At 33.6% G+C, this 24115-nt stretch overlaps 7 non-coding genes across 7 annotated transcripts; all 7 read left to right on the forward strand.

Moving 5' to 3' along the window:
- Nucleotides 1–2272: 2272 nt before the first annotated feature.
- On the forward strand, nucleotides 2273–2381 carry TRNAL-CAA (transfer RNA leucine (anticodon CAA)). The gene is made up of 2 exons: nucleotides 2273–2310; nucleotides 2336–2381. It is a non-coding gene; the product is annotated as a tRNA-Leu (tRNA).
- Nucleotides 2382–4578: 2197 nt separating this feature from the next.
- TRNAL-CAA (transfer RNA leucine (anticodon CAA)) lies at nucleotides 4579–4687 on the forward strand. The gene is made up of 2 exons: nucleotides 4579–4616; nucleotides 4642–4687. It is a non-coding gene; the product is annotated as a tRNA-Leu (tRNA).
- Nucleotides 4688–5731: 1044 nt separating this feature from the next.
- TRNAL-CAA (transfer RNA leucine (anticodon CAA)) lies at nucleotides 5732–5840 on the forward strand. Its single transcript has 2 exons — nucleotides 5732–5769; nucleotides 5795–5840. It is a non-coding gene; the product is annotated as a tRNA-Leu (tRNA).
- A 2197-nt stretch (nucleotides 5841–8037) lies between these two features.
- On the forward strand, nucleotides 8038–8146 carry TRNAL-CAA (transfer RNA leucine (anticodon CAA)). The gene is made up of 2 exons: nucleotides 8038–8075; nucleotides 8101–8146. It is a non-coding gene; the product is annotated as a tRNA-Leu (tRNA).
- Nucleotides 8147–9190: 1044 nt separating this feature from the next.
- TRNAL-CAA (transfer RNA leucine (anticodon CAA)) lies at nucleotides 9191–9299 on the forward strand. The gene is made up of 2 exons: nucleotides 9191–9228; nucleotides 9254–9299. It is a non-coding gene; the product is annotated as a tRNA-Leu (tRNA).
- Nucleotides 9300–13802: 4503 nt separating this feature from the next.
- Nucleotides 13803–13911, forward strand: TRNAL-CAA (transfer RNA leucine (anticodon CAA)). The gene is made up of 2 exons: nucleotides 13803–13840; nucleotides 13866–13911. It is a non-coding gene; the product is annotated as a tRNA-Leu (tRNA).
- A 5655-nt stretch (nucleotides 13912–19566) lies between these two features.
- On the forward strand, nucleotides 19567–19675 carry TRNAL-CAA (transfer RNA leucine (anticodon CAA)). Its single transcript has 2 exons — nucleotides 19567–19604; nucleotides 19630–19675. It is a non-coding gene; the product is annotated as a tRNA-Leu (tRNA).
- The last annotated feature ends 4440 nt before the right edge of the window (nucleotides 19676–24115 follow it).

Consider the following 24115-nt stretch of genomic DNA (forward strand, 5'->3'; position numbering starts at 1 on the left):
CAAGATTCTACTCTTCCAGTTAATGGGAATTCTGGTCTCTGTAAAGAGGCGTAGGTTCAAATCCCATTTCTGCCAATATATTTTTGCTCTTTGGTTATGTTTTACACTCAGAATGACTGACATTGAGAAGTATGCTCAGGACATCCACAGTCTTTCAATCTTTCCTCTCCCAGACATTGATATCTTGATCCCATTTATTTCTAAGCAATATGAAGCACAATGATTGAATGAATTAAAGGGCATAGAAACTGTTAAAGACCTAAGAATTGATCGATTTTCCCATCTACATTCCAATCAAGATCAAATTACATTAGAGTTAAATTAATTAAATTATTCTTAAATGATAAAGACACTATGATTAGTTTTAAAATTCTAAAGTTCAGTTCATGTAGAAATTGGCGGTTGAAATAATGTATTACATAGAAACAGAATTTGATGGCAGATAAGAACCACTTGGCCCATGTAGTCTGCTCCTTTTCATGTATCCTTTAGCCAACTTCAACCCTATTTGCTCCTTACATTTCTCTTAAGGATATTCTTATGCCTATCCGAAGCGTGTTTAAATTGTTTCACTGTTTAGCTTCAACAACATCGGATGGGAGGCTTTTCTATTTATCAACTAACCTTTCTGTGAAGTAATTTTTCATCAAATTTCCTCTAAGTCTACCTCCCTCCAGTTTCAGTGCATGTCCTCGTGTTCTTGTACATCTCTTCCTTTGAAGAATAAGTATTGTTTGCACAACATTCTTTTAGTATTCAGTAATCTAAACATAAAACACAAGAATAATTGGCATCGAAAGTATTTTAAGGGTCTTAGACTTTACATATAACGTGATATACAATTTACTTCTAAGACAAACTAATCGGTTCTGCTAGGATGAAGACCTTAGTAAAGGGTGGCAACAGTAATTTTGAAAGATAATACTTTAGCTTTAGCCATTTTTCCTAAATAATGTTATTTAAGAAACAGCTTTTAGAGGAAATGCATTAATCTAAGATCTTGATTTAATGACCCCATTTTCAACAAGGCCAAATTATTTGTCAAAATCACAATCAAAAATATAAATAGTAAAATGATAAACCCTAACAGGAAGCAGGTTTGGACATACTGATGTGCATGTCAGGATGGCCGAGCGGTCTAAGGGGCCAGACTCAAGATTCTACTCTTCCAGTTAATGGGAATTCTGGTCTCTGTAAAGAGGCGTGGGTTCAAATTCCACTTCTGACAATATTTTCTTGCTCTTTGGTTATGTTTTACACTCAAAATGACTGACATTGAGAAGTATGCTCAGGACATCCACAGTCTTTCAATCTTTCCTCTCCCAGACATTGATATCTTGATCCCATTTATTTCTAAGCAATATGAAGCACAATGATTGAATGAATTAAAGGGCATTGAAACTTTTAAAGACCTAAGAATTGATCGATTTTCCCATCTACATTCCAATCAAGATCAAATAACATTAGACTTAAATTAATTAAATTATTCTTAAATGATAAAGACAATATGATTAGTTTTAAAATTCTAAAGTTCAGTTCATGTAGAAATTGGCGGTTGAAATAATGTTTTACATAGAAACAGAATTTGATGGCAGATAAGAACCACTTGGCCCACGTAGTCTGCTACTTTTCATGTATCCTTTAGGCAACTTCAACCCTATTTGCTCCTTACATTTCTTTTAAGGATATTCTTATGCCTATCCCAAGCGTATTTAAATTGTTTCACCATTTAGCTTCAACAACATTGGATGGGAGGCTTTTCTATTTATCAATTACCCTTTCTGTGAAGTAATTTTTCTTCAAATTTCCTCTAAGTCTACCTCCCTTCAGTTTCAGTGCATGTCCTCATGTTCTTGTACATCTCTTCCTTTGAAGAATAAATATTGTTTGCACAACATTCTTTTAGTATTCAGTAATCTAAACATAAAACACAAGAATAATTGGCATCGAAAGTATTTTAAGGCTCTTAGACTTTACATATAACATGATATACAATTTTCTCCTAAGACAAACTAATCTGTTCTGCTAGGATGAAGACCTTAGTAAAGGGTGGCAACAGTAATTTTGAAGGATAACACTTTAGCTTGAGCCATTTTTCCTAAATAATGTTATTTAAGAAACAGCTCTTAGAGGAAATGCTTTAATCTAAGATCTTGATTTAATGACCCCTTTTTCAACAAGTCCAAATTATTTGTCAAAATCACAATCAAAAATATAAATAGTAAAATGATAAACCCTAACAGGAAGCAGGTTCGGATATACTGATGTGCTTGTCAGGATGGCCGAGTGGTCTAAGGCGCCAGACTCAAGATTCTACTCTTCCAGTTAATGGGAATTCTGGTCTCTGTAAAGAGGCGTGGGTTCAAATCCCACTTCTGACAATATTTTCTTACTCTTTGGTTATGTTTTACACTCAAAATGACCGACATTGAGAAGTATGCTCAGGACATCCACAGTCTTTCAATCTTTCCTCTCCCAGACATTGATATCTTGATCCCATTTATTTCTCAGCAATATGAAGCACAATGATTGAATGAATTAAAGGGCATAGAAACTTTTAAAGACCTAAGAATTGATCGATTTTCCCATCTGCATTCCAATCAAGATCAAATTACATTAGAGTTAAATTAATTAAATTATTCTTAAATGATAAAGACACTATGATTAGTTTTAAAATTCTAAAGTTCAGTTCATATAGAAATTGGCTATTGAAATAATGTATTACATAGAAACAGAATTTGATGGCAGATAAGAACCACTTGGCCCATGTAGTCTGCTCCTTTTCATGTATCCTTTAGGCAACTTCAACCATATTTGCTCCTTACATTTCTCTTAAGGATATTCTTATACCTATCCAAAGCATGTTTAAATTGTTTCACCGTTTAGCTTCAACAACATTGGATGGGAGGCTTTTCTATTTATCAACTACCCTTTCTGTGAAGTAATTTTTCTTCAAATTTCCTCTAAGTCTACCTCCCTCCAGTTTCAGTGCATGTCCTCATGTTCTTGTACATCTCTTCCTTTGAAGAATAATTATTTTTTGCACAACATTCTTTTAGTATTCAGTAATCTAAACATAAAACACAAGAATAATTGGCATCGAAAGTATTTTAAGGCTCTTAGACTTTACATATAACATGATATACAATTTACTTCTAAGACAAACTAATCTGTTCTGGTAGGATGAAGACCTTAGTAAAGGGTGGCAACAGTAATTTTGAAGGATAACACTTTAGCTTGAGCCATTTTTCCTAAATAATGTTATTTTAGAAACAGCTTTTAGAGGAAATGCATTAATCTAAGATCTTGATTTAATGACCCCTTTTTCAACAAGGCCAAATTATTTGTCAAAATCACAATCAAAAATATAAATAGTAAAATGATAAACCCTAACAGGAAGCAGGTTTGGATATACTGATGTGCTTGTCAGGATGGCCGAGCGGTCTAAGACACCAGACTCAAGATTCTACTCTTCCAGTTAATGGGAATTCTGGTCTCTGTAAAGAGGCGTAGGTTCAAATCCCATTTCTGACAATATATTTTTGCTCTTTGGTTATGTTTTACACTCAGAATGACTGACATTGAGAAGTATGCTCAGGACATCCACAGTCTTTCAATCTTTCCTCTCCCAGACATTGATATCTTGATCCCATTTATTTCTAAGCAATATGAAGCACAATGATTGAATGAATTAAAGGGCATAGAAACTGTTAAAGACCTAAGAATTGATCGATTTTCCCATCTACATTCCAATCAAGATCAAATTACATTAGAGTTAAATTAATTAAATTATTCTTAAATGATAAAGACACTATGATTAGTTTTAAAATTCTAAAGTTCAGTTCATGTAGAAATTGGCTATTGAAATAATGTATTACATAGAAACAGAATTTGATGGCAGATAAGAACCACTTGGCCCATGTAGTCTGCTCCTTTTCATGTATCCTTTAGCCAACTTCAACCCTATTTGCTCCTTACATTTCTCTTAAGGATATTCTTATGCCTATCCGAAGCGTGTTTAAATTGTTTCACTGTTTAGCTTCAACAACATCGGATGGGAGGCTTTTCTATTTATCAAATACCCTTTCTGTGAAGTAATTTTTCATCAAATTTCATCTAAGTCTACCTCCCTCCAGTTTCAGTGCATGTCCTCGTGTTCTTGTACATCTCTTCCTTTGAAGAATAAGTATTGTTTGCACAACATTCTTTTAGTATTCAGTAATCTAAACATAAAACACAAGAATAATTGGCATCGAAAGTATTTTAAGGGTCTTAGACTTTACATATAACGTGATATACAATTTACTTCTAAGACAAACTAATCGGTTCTGCTAGGATGAAGACCTTAGTAAAGGGTGGCAACAGTAATTTTGAAAGATAATACTTTAGCTTGAGCCATTTTTCCTAAATAATGTTATTTAAGAAACAGCTTTTAGAGGAAATGCATTAATCTAAGATCTTGATTTAATGACCCCTTTTTCAACAAGGCCAAATTATTTGTCAAAATCACAATCAAAAATATAAATAGTAAAATGATAAACCCTAACAGGAAGCAGGTTTGGACAGACTGACGTGCATGTCAGGATGGCCGAGCGGTCTAAGGCGCCAGACTCAAGATTCTACTCTTCCAGTTAATGGGAATTCTGGTCTCTGTAAAGAGGTGTGGGTTCAAATCCCACTTCTGACAATATTTTCTTGCTCTTTGGTTATGTTTTACACTCAAAATGACCGACATTGAGAAGTATGCTCAGGACAGCCACAGTCTTTCAATCTTTCCTCTCCCAGACATTGATATCTTGATCCCATTTATTTCTAAGCAATATGAAGCACAATGATTGAATGAATTAAAGGGCATAGAAACTGTTAAAGACCTAAGAATTGATCGATTTTCCCATCTACATTCCAATCAAGATCAAATTACATTAGACTTAAATTAATTAAATTATTCTTAAATGATAAAGACACTATGATTAGTTTTAAAATTCTAAAGTTCAGTTCATGTAGAAGTTGGCGGTTGAAATAATGTTTTACATAGAAACAGAATTTGATGGCAGATAAGAACCACTTGGCCCACGTAGTCTGCTACTTTTCATGTATCCTTTAGGCAACTTCAACCCTATTTGCTCCTTACATTTCTTTTAAGGATATTCTTATGCCTATCCCAAGCGTATTTAAATTGTTTCACCATTTAGCTTCAACAACATCGGATGGGAGGCTTTTCTATTTATCAATTACCCTTTCTGTGAAGTAATTTTTCTTCAAATTTCCTCTAAGTCTACCTCCCTTCAGTTTCAGTGCATGTCCTCATGTTCTTGTACATCTCTTCCTTTGAAGAATAAATATTGTTTGCACAACATTCTTTTAGTATTCAGTAATCTAAACATAAAACACAAGAATAATTGGCATCGAAAGTATTTTAAGGCTCTTAGACTTTACATATAACATGATATACAATTTACTTCTAAGACAAACTAATCTGTTCTGCTAGGATGAAGACCTTAGTAAAGGGTGGCAACAGTAATTTTGAAGGATAACACTTTAGCTTGAGCCATTTTTCCTAAATAATGTTATTTTAGAAACAGCTTTTAGAGGAAATGCATTAATCTAAGATCTTGATTTAATGACCCCTTTTTCAACAAGTCCAAATTATTTGTCAAAATCACAATCAAAAATATAAATAGTAAAATGATAAACCCTAACAGGAAGCAGGTTCGGATATACTGATGTGCTTGTCAGGATGGCCGAGTGGTCTAAGGCGCCAGACTCAAGATTCTACTCTTCCAGTTAATGGGAATTCTGGTCTCTGTAAAGAGGCGTGGGTTCAAATCCCACTTCTGACAATATTTTCTTACTCTTTGGTTATGTTTTACACTCAAAATGACCGACATTGAGAAGTATGCTCAGGACATCCACAGTCTTTCAATCTTTCCTCTCCCAGACATTGATATCTTGATCCCATTTATTTCTCAGCAATATGAAGCACAATGATTGAATGAATTAAAGGGCATAGAAACTTTTAAAGACCTAAGAATTGATCGATTTTCCCATCTGCATTCCAATCAAGATCAAATTACATTAGAGTTAAATTAATTAAATTATTCTTAAATGATAAAGACACTATGATTAGTTTTAAAATGCTACAGTTCAGTTCATATAGAAATTGGCTATTGAAATAATGTATTACATAGAAACAGAATTTGATGGCAGATAAGAACCACTTGGCCCATGTAGTCTGCTCCTTTTCATGTATCCTTTAGGCAACTTCAACCATATTTGCTCCTTACATTTCTCTTAAGGATATTCTTATGCCTATCCAAAGCATGTTTAAATTGTTTCACCGTTTAGCTTCAACAACATTGGATGGGAGGCTTTTCTATTTATCAACTACCCTTTCTGTGAAGTAATTTTTCTTCAAATTTCCTCTAAGTCTACCTCCCTCCAGTTTCAGTGCATGTCCTCGTGTTCTTGTACATCTCTTCCTTTGAAGAATAATTATTTTTTGCACAACATTCTTTTAGTATTCAGTAATCTAAACATAAAACACAAGAATAATTGGCATCGAAAGTATTTTAAGGCTCTTAGACTTTACATATAACATGGTATACAATTTACTTCTAAGACAAACTAATCTGTTCTGGTAGGATGAAGACCTTAGTTAAGGGTGGCAACAGTAATTTTGAAGGATAACACTTTAGCTTGAGCCATTTTTCCTAAATAATGTTATTTTAGAAACAGCTTTTAGAGGAAATGCATTCATCTAAGATCTTGATTTAATGACCCCTTTTTCAACAAGGCCAAATTATTTGTCAAAATCACAATCAAAAATATAAATAGTAAAATGATAAGCCCTAACAGGAAGCAGGTTTGGATATACTGATGTGCTTGTCAGGATGGCCGAGCGGTCTAAGACACCAGACTCAAGATTCTACTCTTCCAGTTAATGGGAATTCTGGTCTCTGTAAAGAGGCGTAGGTTCAAATCCCATTTCTGACAATATATTTTTGCTCTTTGGTTATGTTTTACACTCAGAATGACTGACATTGAGAAGTATGCTCAGGACATCCACAGTCTTTCAATCTTTCCTCTCCCAGACATTGATATCTTGATCCCATTTATTTCTAAGCAATATGAAGCACAATGATTGAATGAATTAAAGGGCATAGAAACTGTTAAAGACCTAAGAATTGATCGATTTTCCCATCTACATTCCAATCAAGATCAAATTACATTAGAGTTAAATTAATTAAATTATTCTTAAATGATAAAGACACTATGATTAGTTTTAAAATTCTAAAGTTCAGTTCATGTAGAAATTGGCTATTGAAATAATGTATTACATAGAAACAGAATTTAATGGCAGATAAGAACCACTTGGCCCATGTAGTCTGCTCCTTTTCATGTATCCTTTAGCCAACTTCAACCCTATTTGCTCCTTACATTTCTCTTAAGGATATTCTTATGCCTATCCGAAGCGTGTTTAAATTGTTTCACTGTTTAGCTTCAACAACATCGGATGGGAGGCTTTTCTATTTATCAACTACCCTTTCTGTGAAGTAATTTTTCATCAAATTTCCTCTAAGTCTACCTCCCTCCAGTTTCAGTGCATGTCCTCGTGTTCTTGTACATCTCTTCCTTTGAAGAATAAGTATTGTTTGCACAACATTCTTTTAGTATTCAGTAATCTAAACATAAAACACAAGAATAATTGGCATCGAAAGTATTTTAAGGGTCTTAGACTTTACATATAACGTGATATACAATTTACTTCTAAGACAAACTAATCGGTTCTGCTAGGATGAAGACCTTAGTAAAGGGTGGCAACAGTAATTTTGAAAGATAATACTTTAGCTTGAGCCATTTTTCCTAAATAATGTTATTTAAGAAACAGCTTTTAGAGGAAATGCATTAATCTAAGATCTTGATTTAATGACCCCTTTTTCAACAAGGCCAAATTATTTGTCAAAATCACAATCAAAAATATAAATAGTAAAATGATAAACCCTAACAGGAAGCAGGTTTGGACATACTGACGTGCATGTCAGGATGGCTGAGCGGTCTAAGGCGCCAGACTCAAGATTCTACTCTTCCAGTTAATGGGAATTCTGGTCTCTGTAAAGAGGTGTGGGTTCAAATCCCACTTCTGACAATATTTTCTTGCTCTTTGGTTATGTTTTACACTCAAAATGACCGACATTGAGAAGTATGCTCAGGACAGCCACAGTCTTTCAATCTTTCCTCTCCCAGACATTGATATCTTGATCCCATTTATTTCTAAGCAATATGAAGCACAATGATTGAATGAATTAAAGGGCATAGAAACTGTTAAAGACCTAAGAATTGATCGATTTTCCCATCTACATTCCAATCAAGATCAAATTACATTAGACTTAAATTAATTAAATTATTCTTAAATGATAAAGACACTATGATTAGTTTTAAAATTCTAAAGTTCAGTTCATGTAGAAGTTGGCGGTTGAAATAATGTTTTACATAGAAACAGAATTTGATGGCAGATAAGAACCACTTGGCCCACGTAGTCTGCTACTTTTCATGTATCCTTTAGGCAACTTCAACCCTATTTGCTCCTTACATTTCTTTTAAGGATATTCTTATGCCTATCCCAAGCGTATTTAAATTGTTTCACCATTTAGCTTCAACAACATCGGATGGGAGGCTTTTCTATTTATCAATTACCCTTTCTGTGAAGTAATTTTTCTTCAAATTTCCTCTAAGTCTACCTCCCTTCAGTTTCAGTGCATGTCCTCATGTTCTTGTACATCTCTTCCTTTGAAGAATAAATATTGTTTGCACAACATTCTTTTAGTATTCAGTAATCTAAACATAAAACACAAGAATAATTGGCATCGAAAGTATTTTAAGGCTCTTAGACTTTACATATAACATGATATACAATTTACTTCTAAGACAAACTAATCTGTTCTGCTAGGATGAAGACCTTAGTAAAGGGTGGCAACAGTAATTTTGAAGGATAACACTTTAGCTTGAGCCATTTTTCCTAAATAATGTTATTTTAGAAACAGCTTTTAGAGGAAATGCATTAATCTAAGATCTTGATTTAATGACCCCTTTTTCAACAAGTCCAAATTATTTGTCAAAATCACAATCAAAAATATAAATAGTAAAATGATAAACCCTAACAGGAAGCAGGTTCGGATATACTGATGTGCTTGTCAGGATGGCCGAGTGGTCTAAGGCGCCAGACTCAAGATTCTACTCTTCCAGTTAATGGGAATTCTGGTCTCTGTAAAGAGGCGTGGGTTCAAATCCCACTTCTGACAATATTTTCTTACTCTTTGGTTATGTTTTACACTCAAAATGACCGACATTGAGAAGTATGCTCAGGACAGCCACAGTCTTTCAATCTTTCCTCTCCCAGACATTGATATCTTGATCCCATTTATTTCTCAGCAATATGAAGCACAATGATTGAATGAATTAAAGGGCATAGAAACTTTTAAAGACCTAAGAATTGATCGATTTTCCCATCTGCATTCCAATCAAGATCAAATTACATTAGAGTTAAATTAATTAAATTATTCTTAAATGATAAAGACACTATGATTAGTTTTAAAATTCTAAAGTTCAGTTCATATAGAAATTGGCTATTGAAATAATGTATTACATAGAAACAGAATTTGATGGCAGATAAGAACCACTTGGCCCATGTAGTCTGCTCCTTTTCATGTATCCTTTAGGCAACTTCAACCATATTTGCTCCTTACATTTCTCTTAAGGATATTCTTATGCCTATCCAAAGCATGTTTAAATTGTTTCACCGTTTAGCTTCAACAACATTGGATGGGAGGCTTTTCTATTTATCAACTACCCTTTCTGTGAAGTAATTTTTCTTCAAATTTCCTCTAAGTCTACCTCCCTCCAGTTTCAGTGCATGTCCTCGTGTTCTTGTACATCTCTTCCTTTGAAGAATAATTATTTTTTGCACAACATTCTTTTAGTATTCAGTAATCTAAACATAAAACACAAGAATAATTGGCATCGAAAGTATTTTAAGGCTCTTAGACTTTACATATAACATGATATACAATTTACTTCTAAGACAAACTAATCTGTTCTGGTAGGATGAAGACCTTAGTAAAGGGTGGCAACAGTAATTTTGAAGGATAACACTTTAGCTTGAGCCATTTTTCCTAAATAATGTTATTTTAGAAACAGCTTTTAGAGGAAATGCATTAATCTAAGATCTTGATTTAATGACCCCTTTTTCAACAAGGCCAAATTATTTGTCAAAATCACAATCAAAAATATAAATAGTAAAATGATAAACCCTAACAGGAAGCAGGTTTGGATATACTGATGTGCTTGTCAGGATGGCCGAGCGGTCTAAGACACCAGACTCAAGATTCTACTCTTCCAGTTAATGGGAATTCTGGTCTCTGTAAAGAGGCGTAGGTTCAAATCCCATTTCTGACAATATATTTTTGCTCTTTGGTTATGTTTTACACTCAGAATGACTGACATTGAGAAGTATGCTCAGGACATCCACAGTCTTTCAATCTTTCCTCTCCCAGACATTGATATCTTGATCCCATTTATTTCTAAGCAATATGAAGCACAATGATTGAATGAATTAAAGGGCATAGAAACTGTTAAAGACCTAAGAATTGATCGATTTTCCCATCTACATTCCAATCAAGATCAAATTACATTAGAGTTAAATTAATTAAATTATTCTTAAATGATAAAGACACTATGATTAGTTTTAAAATTCTAAAGTTCAGTTCATGTAGAAATTGGCTATTGAAATAATGTATTACATAGAAACAGAATTTGATGGCAGATAAGAACCACTTGGCCCATGTAGTCTGCTCCTTTTCATGTATCCTTTAGCCAACTTCAACCCTATTTGCTCCTTACATTTCTCTTAAGGATATTCTTATGCCTATCCGAAGCGTGTTTAAATTGTTTCACTGTTTAGCTTCAACAACATCGGATGGGAGGCTTTTCTATTTATCAACTACCCTTTCTGTGAAGTAATTTTTCATCAAATTTCCTCTAAGTCTACCTCCCTCCAGTTTCAGTGCATGTCCTCGTGTTCTTGTACATCTCTTCCTTTGAAGAATAAGTATTGTTTGCACAACATTCTTTTAGTATTCAGTAATCTAAACATAAAACACAAGAATAATTGGCATCGAAAGTATTTTAAGGGTCTTAGACTTTACATATAACGTGATATACAATTTACTTCTAAGACAAACTAATCAGTTCTGCTAGGATGAAGACCTTAGTAAAGGGTGGCAACAGTAATTTTGAAAGATAATACTTTAGCTTGAGCCATTTTTCCTAAATAATGTTATTTAAGAAACAGCTTTTAGAGGAAATGCATTAATCTAAGATCTTGATTTAATGACCCCTTTTTCAACAAGGTCAAATTATTTGTCAAAATCACAATCAAAAATATAAATAGTAAAATGATAAACCCTAACAGGAAGCAGGTTTGGACATACTGATGTGCATGTCAGGATGGCTGAGCTGTCTAAGGCGCCAGACTCAAGATTCTACTCTTCCAGTTAATGGGAATTCTGGTCTCTGTAAAGAGGTGTGGGTTCAAATCCCACTTCTGACAATATTTTCTTGCTCTTTGGTTATGTTTTACACTCAAAATGACCGACATTGAGAAGTATGCTCAGGACAGCCACAGTCTTTCAATCTTTCCTCTCCCAGACATTGATATCTTGATCCCATTTATTTCTAAGCAATATGAAGCACAATGATTGAATGAATTAAAGGGCATAGAAACTGTTAAAGACCTAAGAATTGATCGATTTTCCCATCTACATTCCAATCAAGATCAAATTACATTAGACTTAAATTAATTAAATTATTCTTAAATGATAAAGACACTATGATTAGTTTTAAAATTCTAAAGTTCAGTTCATGTAGAAGTTGGCGGTTGAAATAATGTTTTACATAGAAACAGAATTTGATGGCAGATAAGAACCACTTGGCCCACGTAGTCTGCTACTTTTCATGTATCCTTTAGGCAACTTCAACCCTATTTGCTCCTTACATTTCTTTTAAGGATATTCTTATGCCTATCCCAAGCGTATTTAAATTGTTTCACCATTTAGCTTCAACAACATCGGATGGGAGGCTTTTCTATTTATCAATTACCCTTTCTGTGAAGTAATTTTTCTTCAAATTTCCTCTAAGTCTACCTCCCTTCAGTTTCAGTGCATGTCCTCATGTTCTTGTACATCTCTTCCTTTGAAGAATAAATATTGTTTGCACAACATTCTTTTAGTATTCAGTAATCTAAACATAAAACACAAGAATAATTGGCATCGAAAGTATTTTAAGGCTCTTAGACTTTACATATAACATGATATACAATTTACTTCTAAGACAAACTAATCTGTTCTGCTAGGATGAAGACCTTAGTAAAGGGTGGCAACAGTAATTTTGAAGGATAACACTTTAGCTTGAGCCATTTTTCCTAAATAATGTTATTTTAGAAACAGCTTTTAGAGGAAATGCATTAATCTAAGATCTTGATTTAATGACCCCTTTTTCAACAAAAACAAATTATTTGTCAAAATCACAATCAAAAATATAAATAGTAAAATGATAAACCCTAACAGGAAGCAGGTTTGTACATACTGATGTGCTTGTCAGGATGGCCGAGCGGTCTAAGACACCAGACTCAAGATTCTACTCTTCCAGTTAATGGGAATTCTGGTCTCTGTAAAGAGGCGTAGGTTCAAATCCCATTTCTGACAATATATTTTTGCTCTTTGGTTATGTTTTACACTCAGAATGACTGACATTGAGAAGTATGCTCAGGACATCCACAGTCTTTCAATCTTTCCTCTCCCAGACATTGATATCTTGATCCCATTTATTTCTAAGCAATATGAAGCACAATGATTGAATGAATTAAAGGGCATAGAAACTGTTAAAGACCTAAGAATTGATCGATTTTCCCATCTACATTCCAATCAAGATCAAATTACATTAGAGTTAAATTAATTAAATTATTCTTAAATGATAAAGACACTATGATTAGTTTTAAAATTCTAAAGTTCAGTTCATGTAGAAATTGGCTATTGAAATAATGTATTACATAGAAACAGAATTTGATGGCAGATAAGAACCACTTGGCCCATGTAGTCTGCTCCTTTTCATGTATCCTTTAGCCAACTTCAACCCTATTTGCTCCTTACATTTCTCTTAAGGATATTCTTATGCCTATCCGAAGCGTGTTTAAATTGTTTCACTGTTTAGCTTCAACAACATCGGATGGGAGGCTTTTCTATTTATCAACTACCCTTTCTGTGAAGTAATTTTTCATCAAATTTCCTCTAAGTCTACCCCCCTCCAGTTTCAGTGCATGTCCTCGTGTTCTTGTACATCTCTTCCTTTGAAGAATAAGTATTGTTTGCACAACATTCTTTTAGTATTCAGTAATCTAAACATAAAACACAAGAATAATTGGCATCGAAAGTATTTTAAGGGTCTTAGACTTTACATATAACGTGATATACAATTTACTTCTAAGACAAACTAATCGGTTCTGCTAGGATGAAGACCTTAGTAAAGGGTGGCAACAGTAATTTTGAAAGATAATACTTTAGCTTGAGCCATTTTTCCTAAATAATGTTATTTAAGAAACAGCTTTTAGAGGAAATGCATTAATCTAAGATCTTGATTTAATGACCCCTTTTTCAACAAGGCCAAATTATTTGTCAAAATCACAATCAAAAATATAAATAGTAAAATGATAAACCCTAACAGGAAGCAGGTTTGGACATACTGACGTGCATGTCAGGATGGCCGAGCGGTCTAAGGCACCAGACTCAAGATTCTACTCTTCCAGTTAATGGGAATTCTGGTCTCTGTAAAGAGGTGTGGGTTCAAATCCCACTTCTGACAATATTTTCTTGCTCTTTGGTTATGTTTTACACTCAAAATGACCGACATTGAGAAGTATGCTCAGGACAGCCACAGTCTTTCAATCTTTCCTCTCCCAGACATTGATATCTTGATCTCATTTATTTCTAAGCAATATGAAGCACAATGATTGAATGAATTAAAGGGCATAGAAACTGTTAAAGACCTAAGAATTGATCGATTTTCCCATCTACATTCCAATCAAGATCAAATTACATTAGACTTAAATTAATTAAATTATTCTTAAATGATAAAGACACTATGATTAGTTTTAAAATTCTAAAGTTCAGTTCATGTAGAAGTTGGCGGTTGAAATAATGTTTTACATAGAAACAGAATTTGATGGCAGATAAGAACCACTTGGCCCACGTAGTCTGCTACTTTTCATGTATCCTTTAGGCAACTTCAACCCTATTTGCTCCTTACATTTCTTTTAAGGATATTCTTATGCCTATCCCAAGTGTATTTAAATTGTTTCACCATTTAGCTTCAACAACATCGGATGGGAGGCTTTTCTATTTATCAATTACCCTTTCTGTGAAGTAATTTTTCTTCAAATTTCCTCTAAGTCTACCTCCCTTCAGTTTCAGTGCATGTCCTCATGTTCTTGTACATCTCTTCCTTTGAAGAATAAATATTGTTTGCACAACATTCTTTTAGTATTCAGTAATCTAAACATAAAACACAAGAATAATTGGCATCGAAAGTATTTTAAGGCTCTTAGACTTTACATATAACATGATATACAATTTACTTCTAAGACAAACTAATCTGTTCTGCTAGGATGAAGACCTTAGTAAAGGGTGGCAACAGTAATTTTGAAGGATAACACTTTAGCTTGAGCCATTTTTCCTAAATAATGTTATTTTAGAAACAGCTTTTAGAGGAAATGCATTAATCTAAGATCTTGATTTAATGACCCCTTTTTCAACAAGTCCAAATTATTTGTCAAAATCACAATCAAAAATATAAATAGTAAAATGATAAACCCTAACAGGAAGCAGGTTTGTACATACTGATGTGCTTGTCAGGATGGCCGAGCGGTCTAAGACACCAGACTCAAGATTCTACTCTTCCAGTTAATGGGAATTCTGGTCTCTGTAAAGAGGCGTAGGTTCAAATCCCATTTCTGACAATATATTTTTGCTCTTTGGTTATGTTTTACACTCAGAATGACTGACATTGAGAAGTATGCTCAGGACATCCACAGTCTTACAATCTTTCCTCTCCCAGACATTGATATCTTGATCCCATTTATTTCTAAGCAATATGAAGCACAATGATTGAATGAATTAAAGGGCATAGAAACTGTTAAAGACCTAAGAATTGATCGATTTTCCCATCTACATTCCAATCAAGATCAAATTACATTAGAGTTAAATTAATTAAATTATTCTTAAATGATAAAGACACTATGATTAGTTTTAAAATTCTAAAGTTCAGTTCATGTAGAAATTGGCTATTGAAATAATGTATTACATAGAAACAGAATTTGATGGCAGATAAGAACCACTTGGCCCATGTAGTCTGCTCCTTTTCATGTATCCTTTAGCCAACTTCAACCCTATTTGCTCCTTACATTTCTCTTAAGGAAATTCTTATGCCTATCCGAAGCGTGTTTAAATTGTTTCACCGTTTAGCTTCAACAACATCGGATGGGAGGCTTTTCTATTTATCAACTACCCTTTCTGTGAAGTAATTTTTCATCAAATTTCCTCTAAGTCTACCTCCCTCCAGGTTCAGTGCATGTCCTCGTGTTCTTGTACATCTCTTCCTTTGAAGAATAAGTATTGTTTGCACAACATTCTTTTAGTATTCAGTAATCTAAACATAAAACACAAGAATAATTGGCATTGAAAGTATTTTAAGGCTCTTAGACTTTACATATAACGTGATATACAATTTACTTCTATGACAAACTAATCTGTTCTGCTAGGATGAAGACCTTAGTAAAGGGTGGCAACAGTAATTTTGAAGGATAACACTTTAGCTTGAGCCATTTTTCCTAATTAATGTTATTTAAGAAACAGCTTTTAGAGGAAATGTATTAATCTAAGATCTTGATTTAATGACCCCATTTTCAACAAGGCCAAATTATTTGTAAAAATCACAATCAAATATATAAATAGTAAAATGATAAACCCTAACAGGAAGCAGGTTTGGACATACTGATGTGCATGTCAGGATGGCCGAGCGGTCTAAGGGGCCAGACTCAAGATTCTACTCTGCCAGTTAATGGGAATTCTGGTCTCTGTAAAGAGGCGTGGGTTCAAATTCCACTTCTGACAATATTTTCTTGCTCTTTGGTTATGTTTTACACTCAAAATGACTGACATTGAGAAGTATGCTCAGGACATCCACAGTCTTTCAATCTTTCCTCTCCCAGACATTGATATCTTGATCCCATTTATTTCTAAGCAATATGAAGCACAATGATTGAATGAATTAAAGGGCATTGAAACTTTTAAAGACCTAAGAATTGATCGATTTTCCCATCTACATTCCAATCAAGATCAAATTACATTAGACTTAAATTAATTAAATTATTCTTAAATGATAAAGACAATATGATTAGTTTTAAAATTCTAAAGTTCAGTTCATGTAGAAATTGGCGGTTGAAATAATGTTTTACATAGAAACAGAATTTGATGGCAGATAAGAACCACTTGGCCCACGTAGTCTGCTACTTTTCATGTATCCTTTAGGCAACTTCAACCCTATTTGCTCCTTACATTTCTTTTAAGGATATTCTTATGCCTATCCCAAGCGTATTTAAATTGTTTCACCATTTAGCTTCAACAACATTGGATGGGAGGCTTTTCTATTTATCAATTACCCTTTCTGTGAAGTAATTTTTCTTCAAATTTCCTCTAAGTCTACCTCCCTTCAGTTTCAGTGCATGTCCTCATGTTCTTGTACATCTCTTCCTTTGAAGAATAAATATTGTTTGCACAACATTCTTTTAGTATTCAGTAATCTAAACATAAAACACAAGAATAATTGGCATCGAAAGTATTTTAAGGCTCTTAGACTTTACATATAACATGATATACAATTTTCTCCTAAGACAAACTAATCTGTTCTGCTAGGATGAAGACCTTAGTAAAGGGTGGCAACAGTAATTTTGAAGGATAACACTTTAGCTTGAGCCATTTTTCCTAAATAATGTTATTTAAGAAACAGCTTTTAGAGGAAATGCATTAATCTAAGATCTTGATTTAATGACCCCTTTTTCAACAAGTCCAAATTATTTGTCAAAATCACAATCAAAAATATAAATAGTAAAATGATAAACCCTAACAGGAAGCAGGTTCGGATATACTGATGTGCTTGTCAGGATGGCCGAGTGGTCTAAGGCGCCAGACTCAAGATTCTACTCTTCCAGTTAATGGGAATTCTGGTCTCTGTAAAGAGGCGTAGGTTCAAATCCCATTTCTGACAATATATTTTTGCTCTTTGGTTATGTTTTACACTCAGAATGACTGACATTGAGAAGTATGCTCAGGACATCCACAGTCTTACAATCTTTCCTCTCCCAGACATTGATATCTTGATCCCATTTATTTCTAAGCAATAAGAAGCACAATGATTGAATGAATTAAAGGGCATAGAAACTTTTAAAGACCTAAGAATTGATCGATTTTCCCATCTACATTCCAATCAAGATCAAATTACATTAGAGTTAAATTAATTAAATTATTCTTAAATGATAAAGACACTATGATTAGTTTTAAAATTCTAAAGTTCAGTTCATGTAGAAATTGGCTATTGAAATAATGTATTACATAGAAACAGAATTTGATGGCAGATAAGAACCACTTGGCCCATGTAGTCTGCTCCTTTTCATGTATCCTTTAGCCAACTTCAACCCTATTTGCTCCTTACATTTCTCTTAAGGATATTCTTATGCCTATCCGAAGCGTGTTTAAATTGTTTCACCGTTTAGCTTCAACAACATCGGATGGGAGGCTTTTCTATTTATCAACTACCCTTTCTGTGAAGTAATTTTTCATCAAATTTCCTCTAAGTCTACCTCCCTCCAGGTTCAGTGCATGTCCTCGTGTTCTTGTACATCTCTTCCTTTGAAGAATAAGTATTGTTTGCACAACATTCTTTTAGTATTCAGTAATCTAAACATAAAACACAAGAATAATTGGCATTGAAAGTATTTTAAGGCTCTTAGACTTTACATATAACGTGATATACAATTACTTCTATGACAAACTAATCTGTTCTGCTAGGATGAAGACCTTAGTAAAGGGTGGCAACAGTAATTTTGAAGGATAACACTTTAGCTTGAGCCATTTTTCCTAATTAATGTTATTTAAGAAACAGCTTTTAGAGGAAATGTATTAATCTAAGATCTTGATTTAATGACCCCATTTTCAACAAGGCCAAATTATTTGTCAAAATCACAATCAAATATATAAGTAGTAAAATGATAAACCCTAACAGGAAGCAGGTTTGGACATACTGATGTGCATGTCAGGATGGCCGAGCGGTCTAAGGGGCCAGACTCAAGATTCTACTCTTCCAGTTAATGGGAATTCTGGTCTCTGTAAAGAGGCGTGGGTTCAAATTCCACTTCTGACAATATTTTCTTGCTCTTTGGTTATGTTTTACACTCAAAATGACTGACATTGAGAAGTATGCTCAGGACATCCACAGTCTTTCAATCTTTCCTCTCCCAGACATTGATATCTTGATCCCATTTATTTCTAAGCAATATGAAGCACAATGATTGAATGAATTAAAGGGCATTGAAACTTTTAAAGACCTAAGAATTGATCGATTTTCCCATCTACATTCCAATCAAGATCAAATTACATTAGACTTAAATTAATTAAATTATTCTTAAATGATAAAGACAATATGATTAGTTTTAAAATTCTAAAGTTCAGTTCATGTAGAAATTGGCGGTTGAAATAATGTTTTACATAGAAACAGAATTTGATGGCAGATAAGAACCACTTGGCCCACGTAGTCTGCTACTTTTCATGTATCCTTTAGGCAACTTCAACCCTATTTGCTCCTTACATTTCTTTTAAGGATATTCTTATGCCTATCCCAAGCGTATTTAAATTGTTTCACCATTTAGCTTCAACAACATTGGATGGGAGGCTTTTCTATTTATCAATTACCCTTTCTGTGAAGTAATTTTTCTTCAAATTTCCTCTAAGTCTACCTCCCTTCAGTTTCAGTGCATGTCCTCATGTTCTTGTACATCTCTTCCTTTGAAGAATAAATATTGTTTGCACAACATTCTTTTAGTATTCAGTAATCTAAACATAAAACACAAGAATAATTGGCATCGAAAGTATTTTAAGGCTCTTAGACTTTACATATAACATGATATACAATTTTCTCCTAAGACAAACTAATCTGTTCTGCTAGGATGAAGACCTTAGTAAAGGGTGGCAACAGTAATTTTGAAGGATAACACTTTAGCTTGAGCCATTTTTCCTAAATAATGTTATTTAAGAAACAGCTTTTAGAGGAAATGCATTAATCTAAGATCTTGATTTAATGACCCCTTTTTCAACAAGTCCAAATTATTTGTCAAAATCACAATCAAAAATATAAATAGTAAAATGATAAACCCTAACAGGAAGCAGGTTCGGATATACTGATGTGCTTGTCAGGATGGCCGAGTGGTCTAAGGCGCCAGACTCAAGATTCTACTCTTCCAGTTAATGGGAATTCTGGTCTCTGTAAAGAGGCGTGGGTTCAAATCCCACTTCTGACTATATTTTCTTACTCTTTGGTTATGTTTTACACTCAAAATGACCGACATTGAGAAGTATGCTCAGGACATCCACAGTCTTTCAATCTTTCCTCTCCCAGACATTGATATCTTGATCCCATTTATTTCTCAGCAATATGAAGCACAATGATTGAATGAATTAAAGGGCATAGAAACTTTTAAAGACCTAAGAATTGATCGATTTTCCCATCTGCATTCCAATCAAGATCAAATTACATTAGAGTTAAATTAATTAAATTATTCTTAAATGATAAAGACACTATGATTAGTTTTAAAATTCTAAAGTTCAGTTCATATAGAAATTGGCTATTGAAATAATGTATTACATAGAAACAGAATTTGATGGCAGATAAGAACCACTTGGCCCATGTAGTCTGCTCCTTTTCATGTATCCTTTAGGCAACTTCAACCATATTTGCTCCTTACATTTCTCTTAAGGATATTCTTATGCCTATCCAAAGCATGTTTAAATTGTTTCACCGTTTAGCTTCAACAACATTGGATGGGAGGCTTTTCTATTTATCAACTACCCTTTCTGTGAAGTAATTTTTCTTCAAATTTCCTCTAAGTCTACCTCCCTCCAGTTTCAGTGCATGTCCTCGTGTTCTTGTACATCTCTTCCTTTGAAGAATAATTATTTTTTGCACAACATTCTTTTAGTATTCAGTAATCTAAACATAAAACACAAGAATAATTGGCATCGAAAGTATTTTAAGGCTCTTAGACTTTACATATAACATGATATACAATTTACTTCTAAGACAAACTAATCTGTTCTGCTAGGATGAAGACCTTAGTAAAGGGTGGCAACAGTAATTTTGAAGGATAACACTTTAGCTTGAGCCATTTTTCCTAAATAATGTTATTTTAGAAACAGCTTTTAGAGGAAATGCATTAATCTAAGATCTTGATTTAATGACCCCTTTTTCAACAAGGCCAAATTATTTGTCAAAATCACAATCAAAAATATAAATAGTAAAATGATAAACCCTAACAGGAAGCAGGTTTGGATATACTGATGTGCTTGTCAGGATGGCCGAGCGGTCTAAGACACCAGACTCAAGATTCTACTCTTCCAGTTAATGGGAATTCTGGTCTCTGTAAAGAGGCGTAGGTTCAAATCCCATTTCTGACAATATATTTTTGCTCTTTGGTTATGTTTTACACTCAGAATGACTGACATTGAGAAGTATGCTCAGGACATCCACAGTCTTTCAATCTTTCCTCTCCCAGACATTGATATCTTGATCCCATTTATTTCTAAGCAATATGAAGCACAATGATTGAATGAATTAAAGGGCATAGAAACTGTTAAAGACCTAAGAATTGATCGATTTTCCCATCTACATTCCAATCAAGATCAAATTACATTAGAGTTAAATTAATTAAATTATTCTTAAATGATAAAGACACTATGATTAGTTTTAAAATTCTAAAGTTCAGTTCATGTAGAAATTGGCTATTGAAATAATGTATTACATAGAAACAGAATTTGATGGCAGATAAGAACCACTTGGCCCATGTAGTCTGCTCCTTTTCATGTATCCTTTAGCCAACTTCAACCCTATTTGCTCCTTACATTTCTCTTAAGGATATTCTTATGCCTATCCGAAGCGTGTTTAAATTGTTTCACTGTTTAGCTTCAACAACATCGGATGGGAGGCTTTTCTATTTATCAACTACCCTTTCTGTGAAGTAATTTTTCATCAAATTTCCTCTAAGTCTACCTCCCTCCAGTTTCAGTGCATGTCCTCGTGTTCTTGTACATCTCTTCCTTTGAAGAATAAGTATTGTTTGCACAACATTCTTTTAGTATTCAGTAATCTAAACATAAAACACAAGAATAATTGGCATCGAAAGTATTTTAAGGGTCTTAGACTTTACATATAACGTGATATACAATTTACTTCTAAGACAAACTAATCGGTTCTGCTAGGATGAAGACCTTAGTAAAGGGTGGCAACAGTAATTTTGAAAGATAATACTTTAGCTTGAGCCATTTTTCCTAAATAATGTTATTTAAGAAACAGCTTTTAGAGGAAATGCATTAATCTAAGATCTTGATTTAATGACCCCTTTTTCAACAAGGCCAAATTATTTGTCAAAATCACAATCAAAAATATAAATAGTAAAATGATAAACCCTAACAGGAAGCAGGTTTGGACATACTGATGTGCTTGTCAGGATGGCCGAGCGGTCTAAGACACCAGACTCAAGATTCTACTCTTCCAGTTAATGGGAATTCTGGTCTCTGTAAAGAGGCGTAGGTTCAAATCCCATTTCTGACAATATATTTTTGCTCTTTGGTTATGTTTTACACTCAGAATGACTGACATTGAGAAGTATGCTCAGGACATCCACAGTCTTACAATCTTTCCTCTCCCAGACATTGATATCTTGATCCCATTTATTTCTAAGCAATATGAAGCACAATGATTGAATGAATTAAAGGGCATAGAAACTGTTAAAGACCTAAGAATTGATCGATTTTCCCATCTACATTCCAATCAAGATCAAATTACATTAGAGTTAAATTAATTAAATTATTCTTAAATGATAAAGACACTATGATTAGTTTTAAAATTCTAAAGTTCAGTTCATGTAGAAATTGGCTATTGAAATAATGTATTACATAGAAACAGAATTTGATGGCAGATAAGAACCACTTGGCCCATGTAGTCTGCTCCTTTTCATGTATCCTTTAGCCAACTTCAACCCTATTTGCTCCTTACATTTCTCTTAAGGAAATTCTTATGCCTATCCGAAGCGTGTTTAAATTGTTTCACCGTTTAGCTTCAACAACATCGGATGGGAGGCTTTTCTATTTATCAACTACCCTTTCTGTGAAGTAATTTTTCATCAAATTTCCTCTAAGTCTACCTCCCTCCAGGTTCAGTGCATGTCCTCGTGTTCTTGTACATCTCTTCCTTTGAAGAATAAGTATTGTTTGCACAACATTCTTTTAGTATTCAGTAATCTAAACATAAAACACAAGAATAATTGGCATTGAAAGTATTTTAAGGCTCTTAGACTTTACATATAACGTGATATACAATTTACTTCTATGACAAACTAATCTGTTCTGCTAGGATGAAGACCTTAGTAAAGGGTGGCAACAGTAATTTTGAAGGATAACACTTTAGCTTGAGCCATTTTTCCTAATTAATGTTATTTAAGAAACAGCTTTTAGAGGAAATGTATTAATCTAAGATCTTGATTTAATGACCCCATTTTCAACAAGGCCAAATTATTTGTAAAAATCACAATCAAATATATAAATAGTAAAATGATAAACCCTAACAGGAAGCAGGTTTGGACATACTGATGTGCATGTCAGGATGGCCGAGCGGTCTAAGACACCAGACTCAAGATTCTACTCTTCCAGTTAATGGGAATTCTGGTCTCTGTAAAGAGGCATGGGATCAAATCCCACTTCTGACAATATTTTCTTACTCTTTGGTTATGTTTTACACTCAAAATGACCGACATTGAGAAGTATGCTCTGGACATCCACAGTCTTTCAATCTTTCCTCTCCCAGACATTGATATCTTGATCCCATTTATTTCTCAGCAATATGAAGCACAATGATTGAATGAATTAAAGGGCATAGAAACTGTTAAAGACCTAAGAATTGATCGATTTTCCCATCTGCATTCCAATCAAGATCAAATTACATTAGAGTTAAATTAATTAAATTATTCTTAAATGATAAAGACACTATGATTAGTTTTAAAATTCTAAAGTTCAGTTCATATAGAAATTGCCTATTGAAATAATGTATTACATAGAAAAAGAATTTGATGGCAGATAAGAACCACTTGGCCCATGTAGTCTGCTCCTTTTCATGTATCCTTTAGGCAACTTCAACCATATTTGCTCCTTACATTTCTCTTAAGGATATTCTTATGCCTATCCGAAGCGTGTTTAAATTGTTTCACCGTTTAGCTTCAACAACATTGGATGGGAGGCTTTTCTATTTATCAACTACCCTTTCTGTGAAGTAATTTTTCTTCAAATTTCCTCTAAGTCTACCTCCCTCCAGTTTCAGTGCATGTCCTCGTGTTCTTGTACATCTCTTCCTTTGAAGAATAAGTATTGTTTGCACAACATTCTTTTAGTATTCAGTAATCTAAACATAAAACACAAGAATAATTGGCATCGAAAGTATTTTAAGGCTCTTAGACTTTACATATAACATGATATACAATTTACTTCTAAGACAAACTAATCTGTTCTGCTAGGATGAAGACCTTAGTAAAGGGTGGCAAAAGTAATTTTGAAGGATAACACTTTAGCTTGAGACATTTTTCCTAAATAATGTTATTTTAGAAACAGCTTTTAGAGGAAATGCATTAATATAAGATCTTGATTTAATGACCCCTTTTTCAACAAGGCCAAATTATTTGTCAAAATCAAAATCA

Source organism: Taudactylus pleione, unplaced genomic scaffold (assembly GCF_031769625.1).
Source record: "Taudactylus pleione unplaced genomic scaffold, aTauple2 ptg000612l, whole genome shotgun sequence".
Lineage (NCBI taxonomy): Eukaryota > Metazoa > Chordata > Amphibia > Anura > Myobatrachidae > Taudactylus > Taudactylus pleione.